The sequence below is a fragment of the Sminthopsis crassicaudata genome, chromosome 5, assembly GCF_048593235.1.
Source record: "Sminthopsis crassicaudata isolate SCR6 chromosome 5, ASM4859323v1, whole genome shotgun sequence".
NCBI lineage: Eukaryota > Metazoa > Chordata > Mammalia > Dasyuromorphia > Dasyuridae > Sminthopsis > Sminthopsis crassicaudata.
In genome coordinates this window covers 145,004,240-145,020,074 of record NC_133621.1, presented here as the reverse complement: position 1 = coordinate 145,020,074, position 15,835 = coordinate 145,004,240, and the positions used below count along the sequence as shown (strand labels likewise).

General features: G+C 31.6%; 1 protein-coding gene and 1 long non-coding RNA gene across 2 annotated transcripts in view; both read left to right on the top strand.

Moving 5' to 3' along the window:
• LHFPL3 (LHFPL tetraspan subfamily member 3) overlaps window positions 1-15,835 on the top strand; it is a 715,308-nt gene that overhangs the window by 97,392 nt on the left and 602,081 nt on the right.
• On the top strand, window positions 2,318-14,739 carry LOC141543340 (uncharacterized). The gene is made up of 2 exons (XR_012482413.1): window positions 2,318-10,001; window positions 10,707-14,739. It is a non-coding gene; the product is annotated as an uncharacterized LOC141543340 (long non-coding RNA).

The window sequence follows — 15,835 nt, the reverse complement described above, 5'->3', positions numbered from 1 at the left end:
AAGGCTAAGGTACATTACCAAGACTTATACTGGGCCTGTGGCCAGGACTCCTAAAGTTATGACGTAAAATGGTCTGTAAGTAGAAGCTGAAATGACTTTCACTCATATCTCCTGATGAAACCGGGTTTCAAATAGTTTACTTCTCACATGTCTGACCTCTGACTTCGACTTTACTCATGGTCAATGTTTAATGATCTTTGGCCTAAGGATATTTTTTTTTCTCTTGACACCTACTTAGAAACATACTTTCAGACAATCGCTGGGATCTCCTTGTAGAAGTCTCAAGATGAGTCCATGAACTTTGTTTTTTTTTTTTTTACCTGTGAATTTGTTATTTGTTGTTCAGTTATATTTGACTTTTTATGACTCCACTTAGGTTTCTTGGCAAGAATACTGAATGATTACTTTCTACTGGATAGATTCCCCAAGTAGAATTCTGAGTCTGAAATGTATAAATAGTTTTATATTTCTTCTAACAGGATGCTACAGATTTATATACTACCAGCAATGACAACATATATCTATTTGTTCATAATTTCATGTTAGAGTGTTATTGTTTTTAATTGTTATTAATATTTAAATATGCATATAATTCCCCCTGAAGTTATTTTAATTTGTATTTTTGGTGAGGCTCAAATTGATTTACTGTTTATTTTTCCTCAGGCATAAACCATTCATCTCCTTTAACCACTAATGAGGTAGAATCTACTTTTTGGCACTATATCTTTTTTTGTAGCTCTTTATATATTTTGTGTAGTAAGATTTGCAGTTGTTTGTGACATGTATTTTCCTTTCATTTTCTAGTTATTGTTCTGATATTTGTAATTATCATTGTTCAGAATATTTTAATATACTTTCTAACACATTGATTTTGTCATTGATGGTGTCATTCATTTTCTTGGTAGTTGTAAATTTGTCTCCCCTCTAAAACTGAAACAAATATGTTATTATTTTTCCTATACATTTTGTTTAATTTTTTACCATTTCATTTGAATGTATTTAGCAAATTTTTATTCAGCATTTACCATATGCAAGTAACCATGTTGGAAATTATATATAGAATTTATCAGGTATACAATGTGCCATCTGAATTATAGCACTAATTCATCAATCAATTAATGAATCAGCAAGCACTTATCTCATGGTTACAAACTGCTAGAAATTATGTAGGTTCTGAACATATAAAGACAAAATTATATCCTATAACTCCAGAGCTAACATTTCCCTCATGAATTCCAAAAGAGGCAACCTGTGTAGTAGAAAAAGTATTATTGGAGGTCCAAAGAAAGAACAAACTCATCAATGAACAGTTGGAATTGTAGATTGGTCCCGCCATTCTGGAAAGCAATTTATAGCTCTACCAAAAACTGTGCCTGTTTTTGATACATCAGTGTTACTGCTAGATATAAAACTTCAAAAGCGCGAATTTCAAAAATAAAATTTCAAAAGCTCATGGACAAAATGAAGGATAGCTATATCCAAAAATATTGATAGCAATACTTTTTGTTCCATAAGGAACATTGAAATGCAGAGTATTAAGAGTCCATCATAGATTGTGTTGTTAACTATTCTGAACCTCAGCTTCCTAATTGGTAAAAAAAGGAAATACTAAATACTTTTTCTATCTATTTGACAGAGTTGTTACAAAGAAAGGATTTATAAAGCTCAAAGTGTGAAATATTGTTTTACAAAGTTAATTATTTGTGCTTCTGCCAGTCCTCCCAAAAACTTAGTTAAATAATAATTCCTTTCAACAATGTTTTATAAGTCCTAATAGTTCCTCATAGAAGATATTTTGATTTTCTATGTAAAATCCTTATTATGTTCCCAAGTTTTTGTATTTTTACCCAAACATCTTCCTTTTTAGGTAATTATTGCATTGCAATGTTTTATATTTGGCAATTAAATTATATATATATATATTTTTTTCTACTTAGCAAAAATCTGCTTTTTCTTCCTTCCACCCTATTAGCCCCCAGTTAAAAAAAGAGAAAAATAAAACATCTGTTAAAATATACATAATCAAACAAAACAAATTTCTAATTGGTCATGACTAAATAATATATTTGTTTTGTACTATGACTCTTTTCTTTCTTCATCAGGTCAATAGAATGCTGCCTCAGTAGCCTATGGAATCATAATTATAGATATTCATTGTGTAAACAAAATTCCTATTTCATTTAAAGTTATTTGTCTTTATTATTATGATTCATTTTTTTCTGGTTCTGTTCACTTCACTCTGCATCAGTTTTTTTTGTTTTTTGTTTTTAGTTTTGTTTTTTTTTTTTCTCAGCTTTTTCTGAAACTATTTCCATCCTAATTTTCTATAGCATAATAGTATTCTATCATATTTATATCATATAATTAGTTCAATCCATTGATGAATACTCTTTCTGATTCTTATTCTTTACCATATCAAAAAGAGTTAGGGATGTTTTTGTAAGTCCTTATTTGGAAGTTTTTCTTTACCCCTTACAACTAATCCTTTCCTTAATTTATTTCTCATTTCACCATCGCCATTTCCCCTTTTTCCTTCTATTTTCCTGATCAGTGAAATGTATTTTGGTATCCAACTGTGTATGTGCATGCATATTCTTTCTTTTTCTTTCTTTCTTTCTTTCTTTCTTTTTTTTTTTTGACTAGTTCAAAGGAGAGTGAGGATTAATTATCTGTCATTGCCTTCCATACTCCCTCCTCCTTATTTGTATAAATATCTATTTGCATGGCTTGATTATGTGAGAGAATTTATCCTAACCTTCCTTTTCTTTCTTTTCCACTGTATTTTTCCTTCCTTCTTCCTATCCCCCAGTGAATTCCATATTCTAATCTCTGTACTTTACAGTGATGGCTGCTAAATTGTATGTGATTCTGATTGTGGACCCTTGGTACTTACTTTATGGACACTTGGAGGATGTTTTTTTATTTTTTGTTTGTTTGTTTTTGGTATCAGCAATTTCGAACTATATCCAAAAGGCTATAATACTATGCATTCCATTTGATCTCTACTGGACAAGTAAATCAAAGAGATCATAAAAATATTTGGAGTAGCCTTTTTTGTAATGGCAAAGAACTGGAAATTGACTGGATGCCCATCAGTAGGGAAATGGCTGAATAAGTTATATCACATGAATGTAATAGAATATTATTGTTCTATAAGACATGATAAGCAGACTTATTAAAAAAACCATCTGCTAAGACTTACATGAACTGATGCTAAGTGAAGTGAGCAGAACCAAGAGAACATTGTACGACAGCAGTGACAAGATTATGAGATGGTCAACTGTGATGGACTTGGCTCTTTTAAAAATGAGATTATTTAAGGCAATTCCAATAGACTTGTAATGGAAAGAGCCATTGTATCCAGAGAGAACTATGAAGATTGAATGTGGATCAAAGAATAGTGTTTTCATATTTGTTGTTGTTCTTGTTTGTTTGCTTTTTTTTTCCATTCCTGTGTTTTTTCCCCTTTTGATCTGATTTTTCTTGTGCAACATGAAGTATCTAAAAATCGCAGAATTGCAAATGCTTAATCTATCTCAAATTGCTTACTGTCTAGGGGATGTAGGAGGGAGGAAGAGAGGGAGAAAACATTGGAATACAAAGTTTTGCAAACATGAATGTTGAAAACTATCTTTACATGTATTTGGGAAAAAATAAAATATTATCAATAAAAATGTCCCATAAGCTCTAGTATTTGAATACAATGTTTCTAGGAGTTTTCATTTTGGGGTTTCTTTCAGGAGATGACTGGTGGATTCTTTGTTTTTACTTCTTCTAATTCTAAAAGATCTGAACAATTTAAATTTTCTTTTACTATTTCATGAATTATGAAATCTTTTGTGGGTCATGGCATTTAGATAGTTTAGTGTTTCTTAAGATTTTTCTTCTTTTTTTTCTCTTTTTCTGTGTAATTATTTTTGTTATGAGGTACCTTACATTTCTTCTTTCCCCCCCATTCCATTCTTTTGTCTTTATCATCTCCTGAAATATTTGTCTTCTATTTTTGACACATTCTGATTTTTAAAGAGTTAATTGCTTGGACAATGTTTTGTACCTCTTATGTAAAGCTTATTCTCTTTCCAATACTTTCTTTTATATTTCCTTCCATAGTTATGCTTCATCCCACATTACTCTAATTTCATTTATTAAAAAAAATTGAAAAAATTTCCCTCCCTAACACTTGATATATTTCTTTCAGGAATTCTAATTGAATATGTGTTGAACTTCTATTTTTGTCTAAGACTTTCCTTATACAGGTTTATTTGTCTAGATTATGTCTTGAATATCTCTGTTAGTCACCATAATAACTTTTTATGATGGAATTCTTCTTTTGTTTGCTAATTCTTTCAGCTTATTTGTTACATGTTTTGATAGCTGATAGAGGGAGTCAACTAAATAAACATTAAAAAATAACTTGGTAATATTGCTCTCTTATTCTTCTAGACTGAAATCATCATGAATCTGTAAAATTCAATTAAAATCCCAAATGGATTTTAATTGGTATTGCATATATTTGTAAGTTAACTTTGGTAATGTTAATCTTTCCTTAACTCAGGTCCCTCAGTATAATATATCTCTCAGACAATTACACAATTAGATTAGCAATGAATCTTAGTCCAACTCTCATATGGCAGATGAGAAAACAGGCCCAGACAGGTCAAATTACTTGCCCAGACTCACAGTATAGTATTTGGAAGAGCCACTATTTGAAGTTATGACTTCTGACTCAAAAAAAACTATGTTATTAATTTTTATCTTATGTTATAGATTTACAATTTTATTTGATTAAATATTTTATATCCACGAGCAAGTTATTATTCAAGTATTTACTATTATTTGCTGCTATTGTAAATAGAGTTGCTAGCATATCATTCAGGGTGCCCTGTATCCTTCATTCATCATTTTTATGATGCAAATAAGCCACTGTTTGCTCTGAATAAAATACTTTAAAAATTAAACATAGCAGTATTTTTCACTTATTGCACTTCTTAGTCATTTTTGTAACTAAAATGATGTAGTTTGTTTTGGAAAATAATTTACAAAATCTGTTTCCTTCTTATGTTTCTATCAGAATCCTAATACATGTGCAGAGGTCTCTCATAAAGAAACTCAGATAATGTATTTTATGAGTTTCTAAGTATTTAAGTTGTCGTCATTAACTTGTTGCAGTCTCTTTATACTCACCATGTGTCTTTCCACTGTCTTTTCAGTTATTTGTAGATTTTAGTTCTTTTCAGATCATGGTGTTCCACAGTTAACCAACTGTATTGCATTTTAGGAGACTATTAGTGTCAAACAGATGGGCTTTTGCAACAGCAAGCAATTTGGGGTCATTGAAATCACCACACGATTTCCCAAATGCAATCCAGTTTATTATTCTCCTCCTACCAAATTTTAGACCCAGATCATTATCCATCTGTGGAGTATATCAAGGATTCAGTATTGATGTACTAGAGCAACAGGCTGCTTGGGAAGTATGCATTTAAAAATTTTACTTTGTTTTTTCAATGTAGACAGTTAGACTAATAATATTGAGGGTATTGGCAGGGCTGTATAGTAGAATGATTGCTACATCTGAAGATGGGAAATTCCTGAGTTCAGATCACACTTTTGGTGATTACTAACATTACAACTGTGGATAAGTCATTAATCTCTATTAATTATTTTTATTTTTAAAATGGGGAAAACAATGTTTTGCAAACTTTAAAATGCTACACCAGTATCAGTTACAATTATCATTATTCACTGAAAAGACAATAAATATATTTCAAGGCTCAGTGGAATTAATGCAGTGATATATACAAATAGGAATATTACCAATATATTTACTTTTGTTTGAATTCATTGCAAGATTACCTTCCATTATATGACTAAAAACAAAAAACCAACCTGGCAAAGAAATACATATACACATATACATTACATTAACTTTTGACTTATATATGTGTGTATGTATATATATATATATGTATATATATATGTATGAATATAATGAAGTATAAAAATATCAAATAGATATAGGTATATGGATTTTTCTATATCTATGTAATATAAGGAATTTCCAGTGAAGATATCCCAGTACTAATAAAGATCTTCAACTTTTCTGTAATTTGTAGTCTTTGAAAGTAACTTAAACCGCCGAGGCAATAAGTAACATTGGCAGAATCACATAGTATCAGAGATTTGATATGAACTTTCTACCATAAATCATCTCTTTCAATATTCTGGATCTGATCATTAAAAGAATAGCTATTGAAAGTTTAGAAAAAAAATTAGTGATGACTATGACTGTCTCAAGAACAAGTTATACTAGACTAATCTCATTTCCTCCTTTGACAAGGTTGCTGTAAGGGTGGATAAGGAAGATTATACAGGCATATCCAGGTGCCTCAAAGGTCTTAAAACACTCTTTAAGTTAGATGGTGGGTAAATAGTGCTAAGTCTAGAAAGATGAGTCTTTCTCAGTCCAAATCTTATTTCATACCCTTACTAACTTTGTGATCCTGGGTGAGTCACTTAAACTCTGTACCCCAGTTTCCTTATCTATAAAATGAGCTGGAGAAAGAAATGACAAATATTCTAGTATCTTTGCCAAGACAACTGCAAATGAGGTCATGAAGAGTCAGACATGACTGAAAAATGACTGAACAAAAAAGATTTTTGGAATACCATCTATTTTATCTATATTTTAGTAAAGTCTTTGACAAATTTTCATATAACTTTTGTGAACAATATGAGCATCTTGCCCATCTTGAGTTAGTTAATAGTAACTTAGAATTTCTTCAATGATCAGAAGTATAGTCATTTTTTATTTTCCCTCAGCTTCAAAGGTAGTCTCCAATGGAATGTCTCAGATATTTGTTCTTGGTTCTATGCTGTTTAGCATTTTTTATCATAACTTATATAAAGATATAACTAACATGGTTATGTAATCTGTGCATAGGAAAGTCAGAATAAATAACTGATCTGCTAGATCAAAGAATCAAGACCCAAAGGAGTTTGTCAGACTAGATTATTGACCTAAATGAAATAAAGTGAAATTTAATTGAAATGCATATAAAGTTTTATATTTGTTACTTTGCAAGTACAAGGTGAGAAAAGTGTGGTTAAAACCAGTTTATCCATAAACAGTCTGGGTGAGAGGTGTGGGAATCAGTGGACTATAAGCTCCTTCTAGGTTCACTGTTTGCTAAGGACCCCCTAAAAGCTAATGTAATCTTGGACTACATTAGCAGTGTGTCCAGGAATTAGTGGTATTCTTGTGGTATTGTGGTATTCTTCCCCAGTTGGACATATATGTAGTGCTGTGTTAAGATATAAGTATTGCATTCATAGAAGGCATTGATAATCTGCAAACAAAACAAAATTAAAAACATAACAGATGGTGAAATAACTTGAGATCAAGCCATAGGAAGAGTAGTTAGGTTGCTTAATGGATGGAGTACTGGATTTGGAATGAGGAAGACCTGAGTTCAAATGCATAATTAGACACTTAATAGCTGTCTGACCTTGGAAAAATCATTTAGCCTCAGTTTCTCATCTGTAAAATTGGGGTAATAATAGTACCTGTCTTTCAGAGATTTTGTGAGGACCACATGAGATATATTAAAGTGCTTTACAGATTTTAAATTATTTTATAAATGCTCACTATTATTATTACTACAAATATGTGAAGAAAATGGAATTCTTTAGCCTGGTGAAAATAAGCCTTAGAAGGAACATGATAGTTTGAAGCTCTCCAAATTTACAAGCAATATTCAAAGAAAACAAACACGTATTAGATGCATCTTGTGTGTCAAAACATGGTGCTAAGACTTTCTGCTGCATGATTCCAGAGAGAAGAACGAGGAGACATGAGTAGAATTTTCAGAGATTTTTGTCTTCATATTTGTAAAATTTCCTATATGTAAGGGTTAATTGAAAGGGACATAATATACCTTAGCATGATGATGATGAATTTATTAAATGTGCTTTCTCTATTTGCCTGCCCCCCCCCTCTCTCTCTCTCTCTCTGTCTTTCTACCTCTGTGTCTCACAGTTGCTGAGGACATGAATACAAGAAAGTAAAAAAAAAGTTCCTAAATATAAGCTCAAAAAGATTATATTTTTGAGGAGGGCTAGAAAAAGGGAGTTTACAAGAAGGGATGAGCAGGTAGGTGTTACAGTAGATAGAGTTCTGGGCCTGGAATAAGGAAGATTCTCTTCCTGAGTTCAAATCTGGCCTCAGAAATGTATTATCTCTGTGACCCTGGGAAAGTCACTTAAATCTGTTTGCCTCAGTTTCTTCATCTGTAAAATGAACTGGAGAAGGAAATGGCACATTTTTCTATCATCTTTACCAAGAAAATCCTTAATAGGACTACAAAGAGTTAGTTATGACTGAAATTACTGGATAAAAAGGAAGAGACCTCCAGGAAAATGAGTCTGTGTAATATAATAGAAATGGAAATGAAGTTGGAAGTCATAAAACCTGGGCACAATCAAATTCCAACTTCTTTGTCATGAACTGGTCATTTGAATTCTCAAAACTATTGTGGTTCCTCCTCAAACTCAGAAACAGTCTCTATGTCTCTAGAGGATCCCAGGGATTTGTTCTGGGTTCTGTGTTAGTTATCATGTTTATTAATGACGTGCATAAAAATATGCCTAGGAATCTTGAAGGGCAATAGTGATAGCATGATTTTGAAATGCTCAGGAAGTAATGGGGACACTTCTGTTCTGGCAAAGATAAAATGAAGTCTCACCCCTAATTCTGTAGCCCTCTGAAGAATTCCTTTAATTACTCCATTTCGAGTATGTTACCAAATCAGCCATTCTTACTTTTACTTCTTTCCCCCCTCCCCTGTCCTTCTAAATTTCTCTGTGTCCTCACATGGTTTCTGACTTCTTCCCTCTTTTTTTAGCTGCTTTCTAAAACAGTTTTACCAGAGACCACTAAATGATAGGTTTCATTTCATTAAAGAAATATAACCGAAGTTTGGATAGCTTGTCAAGTGTGCCAAAGAAAGGATCTTAGTCACAAATAATTTAGATTAGAAAACTTCTGAAGTTCTTTCCAATTCTTAGGTTCTGTTATTTTATAAGGTGTGTGTGTATAACAAGTAGATGTTATATAGTGTTAAAAGATTTGTAAATGAGTTTTTACAAAGATTAGCTCATTTGATCTTCACAAAAACACTGAGAAGAGGAAAGTGCTATTCTTATCCTTATTTTACAGATGAGAAAACGAGATAGAAAAAAGCTAATTAAATTTTGCTGAGTCACACAAAGAGTAAATCTGTATATACATATATATGTATATACATATATATACGTATATATACATATATATAGATGTGTGTATATGTGTATCTATATATGTGTGCATGTGTATGAGTGTGCATATATATATATATTCATATATAAATATACCTAAATATTACCTAAAATATATCTAAATCTAACTATATACATATGCATAAGTACATATTATATATGTATATAGTATAATTAAAGCCTAGATTTTCCTATTTATTTATCTAGATATTAATATTAAGTGTAATATTTAATAAATATATCTGAGTCTCATTTGCCATAGTCTCATGATTTTATATACATGTGAAAGATACTCAAGAGAAGGTTCAGTGTTGAATCAAGACTGTAAGTCAAATGTTTTCTTAAGTTAATAAGCACAGCAGGAGCTTATCTTTGCACCTCTCAAGATGACAGTAAAGAAGTGGTATGCTTGCAAAAAATCTTCTATAAAAATAACATGCATAAATGTTCTGTGGAAGCTTACTGTTCCCTCTCAGTGTTTTCATTAAAGTTACAGGTTACATGTGTAGAAAATATTCATTAAAACATTGTATTGGGAGTTTTAAAAGCTGGTGTGTAATTGGGTAACTTCTGATGTCTTCTCCCAATATAAAAAAAAGAACAAATGAATGTTTTGGGGTGACTCTCCTGTGATAAGTTTATGGGAAAACACGGATAAGAACCAAAAAGGATTAGAAATTATGGAGGTTGACCCAGCCATACTACTACTGGGCTTATACCCCAAGGAACTACTAAAGAAGGGAAAGGGACCTGTATGTGCCAAAATGTTTGTGGCAGCCCTTTTCATAGTGGCTAGAAGCTGGAAGATGAATGGATGTCCATCAATTGGAGAATGGTTGGGTAAACTATGGTATATGAATGTTATGGAATATTATTGTTCTATAAGAAATGACCAACAGGAGAAATATAGAGAGGCTTGGAGAGACTTACATCAACTGATGCTGAGTGAAACGAGCAGAACCAGAAGATCATTATACACTTCAACAATGATACTGTACGAGGATGTATGCTGATGGAAGTGGATTTCTTCAACATAGAGAAGAGCTAATCCAATTCCAATTGATTAATGATGGAAAGAACCAGCTACATCCAGAAAAGGAACAATGGGAAATGAATGTAAACTGTTATTTTTACCTTCTGAATCCAATTCTTCCTGTGCAACAAAAAATTCGGTTCTACACACATATATTGTATCTAAATTATACTGTAATATATTTAACATATATAAGACTGCTTGCCATCTGGGGGAGGGGTTTGGGGGAGGAAGGGAAAAAATCTGAATAGAAGTAAGTGCAAGGGATAATGTTGTAAAAAATTACCCATGCATATGTACTGTCAAAAAATGTTATAATTATAAAATTAAAAAAAAAAAAAAAAAAGAAATTATGGAGGTACTGAATGATCATCATTGGTGTAGGAGATGTTCATATTGATACAATCGCTGTTCTATCAAAGGACAAAGTGAGATCATATAATTTAAAACTGGAAGGGATCTTGGAAATCAGCTAGACCAAGGCAAGATAAAGGAGTGAGACTTGCCTAAAGCCAATAAAGGACAGAGTTTGGATTTGAAGCCATTTATAGGATCATAGGATTTTGCAGTGATAAAGATAATTAAAATTATTTTAATTTCCAATCCAACTTTCTTATTCTACAGATGAAGAAACAGACCCAGAGAATTTAAATTACTTAATGAAGGTAGGAAAGCCAAAATTTGATTATATCCCACTTCTTCTGATTCCCTAGTTCAGTGCTTTTACTATTTTTCACAAACAGAAGCTTTTTACCCACCTTCTTACCATTCTACTTGTAGTCAAGCTATCATTCTCATCACCCTTCCTTCAGAACTTTGGATTCCACTCCTTATGATAAATTTTCTTTTTCTTTTGCCATTTCCTCATATTGTAGGATGCCTCCCCTGCTATTCTCCCTTTTGTGTTTTGTCTTGCCCAATTAGTATGCAAGCTTCTTGGGGACAAAAGACTGTCTTGTTTGAATTTATATCACTAGCACTTAGCACAGTGTATTTTCTCTCTATCTCTCCTTACCTCTCTCCCTCTCCTTCTCCCTCTTCTCCCCCCCCCCACAAAGTCTTAAAAGAAATGTTTAATCTTTTATCTTTGAAACTCAAATACTTTTTACATTGTTAATCTAATATCTGATATTTACACAGTGCCTTAGGCCACATGTTATCCAGACTTATATGCACTTGGACCTTAGAAAGAAATAATGGAAGAATTATTCTATCCATTTTTTAGATGATGCAACTGAGGCTCTGAGAGTTTATATAGTTTTCCCCTAGTTGTAAAGCTAGTGTCAGATTCTACCATACATTCTTATCCCAAGTTCAGTGTACATTTTACAAGCCCACCGTAACAAGTGATTAGTTAACCTAACATCCTTCTTGCCAAGGAAAATGACTATTCTCAGTGAACTATTATTACTTTTTATTGTTCTGACTTTACAGCTCTTACTATTCATTCTTTGGCTCATTCATCTCTATTTACTGCCTTGTGACATTCCTTATATTTGCTCATTAATTTTGGAATATCTTTTAACTTTGTCTATACCTTTAGGTCTAGTCTCTCCAACTGGACTGCTTGTTCCAAAGGGTAAATATATATTTTATGGCATCCAGGTAGTATAGTGTATAGACTTGGAGTCAGTAAGACTTCCCTCAATTTCTCCATCTATAAATTGAATATAATAATAGTATCTGCCTCATAGGGTAATTGTGAAAATAACTTAATATGATTGAAGTGCTTTCTTCAAAACCTTATAGATAGTTGAGATCCTATAGATAGGATATATCTGACTAATTAATTACTTCTTCAAGAACTTCTGAAGTATTTATTCAATAGTTTTAATCAACATAAAGAAGAGAAGAAAAAGATTCTTTTCACATTTCATTTATTACCTGAGTTCAAAAATGTGACTTTATTTACATTCTTATTCCTTTTTCCCTTAAGCTCATCACTAGAACAAACTTTTTCCTAATAACACTGCTGTTCCTTTTTTTTTATCAGAACCACTGAGAAACTGGTATATTGTTTGTTCAAACTTTTGACTCTGTATCTGTGGAAAAATTTATTTCAGTTGTAAATTTATTCTTTATCAAGAACAGAGTTTTCATTCAAGAAAAAGACATAAAAAGCATGAATGGTAACAGCTGATAATCTAATAATAATGATGATGATGATGGTACTAGTAATGAAAATATTATGATTTCATATGGATATGGTCTCATTTTCTGGCGGCATTGTTTATACATGTGTGCCTCTATAGTATATAAGCTGACTTTGAATGTCTGATCTGATCTAATGAAATCAAACTGAAATGATTTCTCCACATTTAGTTACTTTTCTGTCAGTTGAATGCTGGATTTTGTTCCTCAAATAAGCCTATTTCATTCTTCTCTTTTGTTGTGATTTTAGTTCTATGGCTTTTGAAAATAAACATTACTGTATTGTACAAAGTAACAGCAAAATTGTAACAATAATCAACTGTGAAAGACCTAGCTTCTCTGATCAATACAGTGATCCATGACAAGTCCAAAGGACTCAGGATGAAAAATGTTTTCCACCGCCAGAAGGAGAAATGATGAAATCTGAATGCAGAATGAAAGTTTCCCCCCTCCCCAATTTATTTTTCTTGCTTTTTTTGCAACTTGACTAATGTGGAAATGTATTTTGTATGACTTCATATATATTAAGAGTATCTGATTTCTTGCCTTCTCAATAAGTGGTAAAGGGGAAGAGTAAGGGAGAGAACCTGCAACCTAAATTACTAAAACTAAAAAGAGAGAATGGGCATTACTCTAATGAAATATGGAAGAGTTATAGTGTTTTAAAAGCACTTTCCAGTTATTGTTAGTGATATTCTGGTGATTGGTAACAGTGGGAAATTAGACATATCAAGATTCCTTTGAAATCATAAAGAATTGAGATCACAATGTAGTACAAAGGAAACCATGGGTGTAAACCAAAAACTCTAAGAACTGACAAAATTATTGCTGTGAAACAGCCTAATCAGCACTTGGAAAACAGGACCTTGAAAAGGAATCGGTAACTAGAAAAATTGGTATTTATTCCTCAACAGTTTGGTACAGGCTTCTTGAATTTGAAAGAATTGGGATAAGACCACTTTAAAAAGTTGCTGTTGCCACAGAAAAACAAACAAAAATCTGTTTTGGATATTATAATACAAAGACAACAATTCTGAAGATTGGGAAAAGATAACTGTTACTGATAAAATTTACTTTTTCAATAAAAGCTATATGAAAATTGTTGTCCCAAGAAGCCCAGGGGAGATTTTTATATCTTCACCAGGCTATAAAATTCACATCCCCCAACCAAAATATTGGACTCTTAAAATTTGCACCTGGAAGATTTGACCCTACTAATGGAATGATTGACTCTGACAAATATATTAATGTATCAAGTAGAAGAATTGTTGTGGAATGATGGAATACTTAATTTGTCCAATTTTAAATGATTCTTTATCACGCAGGGTATAATGGAAGGTTAAGAAATATATTCAAGAGATGGAGATATATTTGCTTCAGTGGTTTGGAATGCACATTTAATTTATATCCCATTAAAATCTATAGAATGCTAGATATTACATTCATATGTAGAGTGGGAGAGGCTAATGTTTTGCTTGAACTTCAGAATTCTAAACTACAGTAGGACTAATGCTGATGAGTGTCCACACTAGAGTGCAGTAGGGATAAAGTGGATTGGGTATGCACTCAGTATTGTGAGCCTGTGGGAATAAACAACTCCCAGGCTGCCTAAGGAGAGATGGGTCTCACTCATATCAGAAATGGAGCAAATCAATTCTTCTTTGAACTTTAGTGATTGGATCAGACCTAGGTATGGCTATTGTACTTCTAGCCAGATAGAAAAAGGAAGCCTGAGTCTCCAAAGAAGAAAGAAAAGTAAAAGAAGGCAACTCAAAATCTACAATCAAAGCTAGACTTGAAAAAACTAAAGTTTTTGTTAAAGTTATGAAAAATAGCAAACATGGCAAAAGTGTGTCAAAAATCTTATGAACACAGTACCAAACTATATAAAATAAGTGACTGAAGTTTACATAAAGCAAAATATAATGGATGTTAAACTTGTTAAAATGCAAAAAATGTAGAAAGGTTTACTGAATACCAATGAATTTAATTCTTTTATTTTGTACACGTTTTACAAACAACTATTTATTCCATTTCCTTTAGAACTGTTTGCTATTCTAATTGTCCCAAGAATATATTCAGTGTGCCTAAAAACCTAACTTTACATCCCAATATTCTTGTTTAATTATGACAAGCAGTCATTCCATATAATATTAAATGTAAAAGAAAATACAATAATAATATATTCGTAAACCATTTCTATACAAATCCCACTAACATCCAAGAAGAACAAAGAAAAATAATAATAATTTAAGTAGTAATAGTAATAGCAGCAAACTACATTTGCATAGCCCATTATGATTTATATACAAAGCACTTTCCTTTACAACAACATGATAAATTTGATATTGTTATTGTATAGAATATGTGGGCAGGCAAAATGTGCTTTATAAAAACACCCAGTATAATTGAGCTTGACTCACATCCAGAAACCATGTATCTGACTCCTCCATCAAATTCCTATAGTTAGTGCAATAGACAATGTCATCTGATCCTCAGCAGGAGTTGTCATATTAAAAGTCAAGTATCATAAATAGAATCTTTTTTTAAAATTGAATTTCCTAGCTGTATGTTACTAGTGTTCATGAGAATATATTAAATTTTTATGGGCTTATTTTATAGTTTGTGTTTTTTTCTAAACTCATTTTATTATAGCTGATAATTTTTAGTTAATTTACCGGGATTTTCACTTTTGTGATTTTTTGGATATATTTTTAAAAATTTGTATTTTTTCTAATTTGCAAACATTTATTATTTTCTCTATCTCCTAGCACTTAATCAAATTCGAAAAAGAGAAAAATGATCCCTTTTTAAGAAATATGCATAGTCAAGCAAAACAAATTTTCCCATTGTGTCCAAAAATATTTGTCTAATTCTGCATCTTTCATTCTTTGTCTCTCAAGAGAGTTTATTAGAAGTAACATAGTATATCCTTACCTTCCTCCTGTCTTTAAAGAACATGAATATAATGCTGATTTATCAATTATAATGTGGAATTTTGGATTTAAATGTGAAATATTAATCATGTTATGAAAGAAGTCCTCTTTAACTATTTAAAAATATTTTCAGTCTTTAGTCAACTATGTTTATTAAGACCTATAGGCCTAGTACTTGCTAACTGCTGAGGTAGAAAGGAAGACAAAATATATTGCCTATTTTAAAAAATTCAATCTAATAGAGAAGATAATATGCAAAAATAATACATAATAACATGATATATGCAAGATAAATTAGAGATAAGCTACAAAAGGAAAAGCACTAACATTAAGGGGGACCAAATGATAATAGCTAGAAATCTTATATATGTTAATAAAAATAGGCTTTGAGTTTTATAAA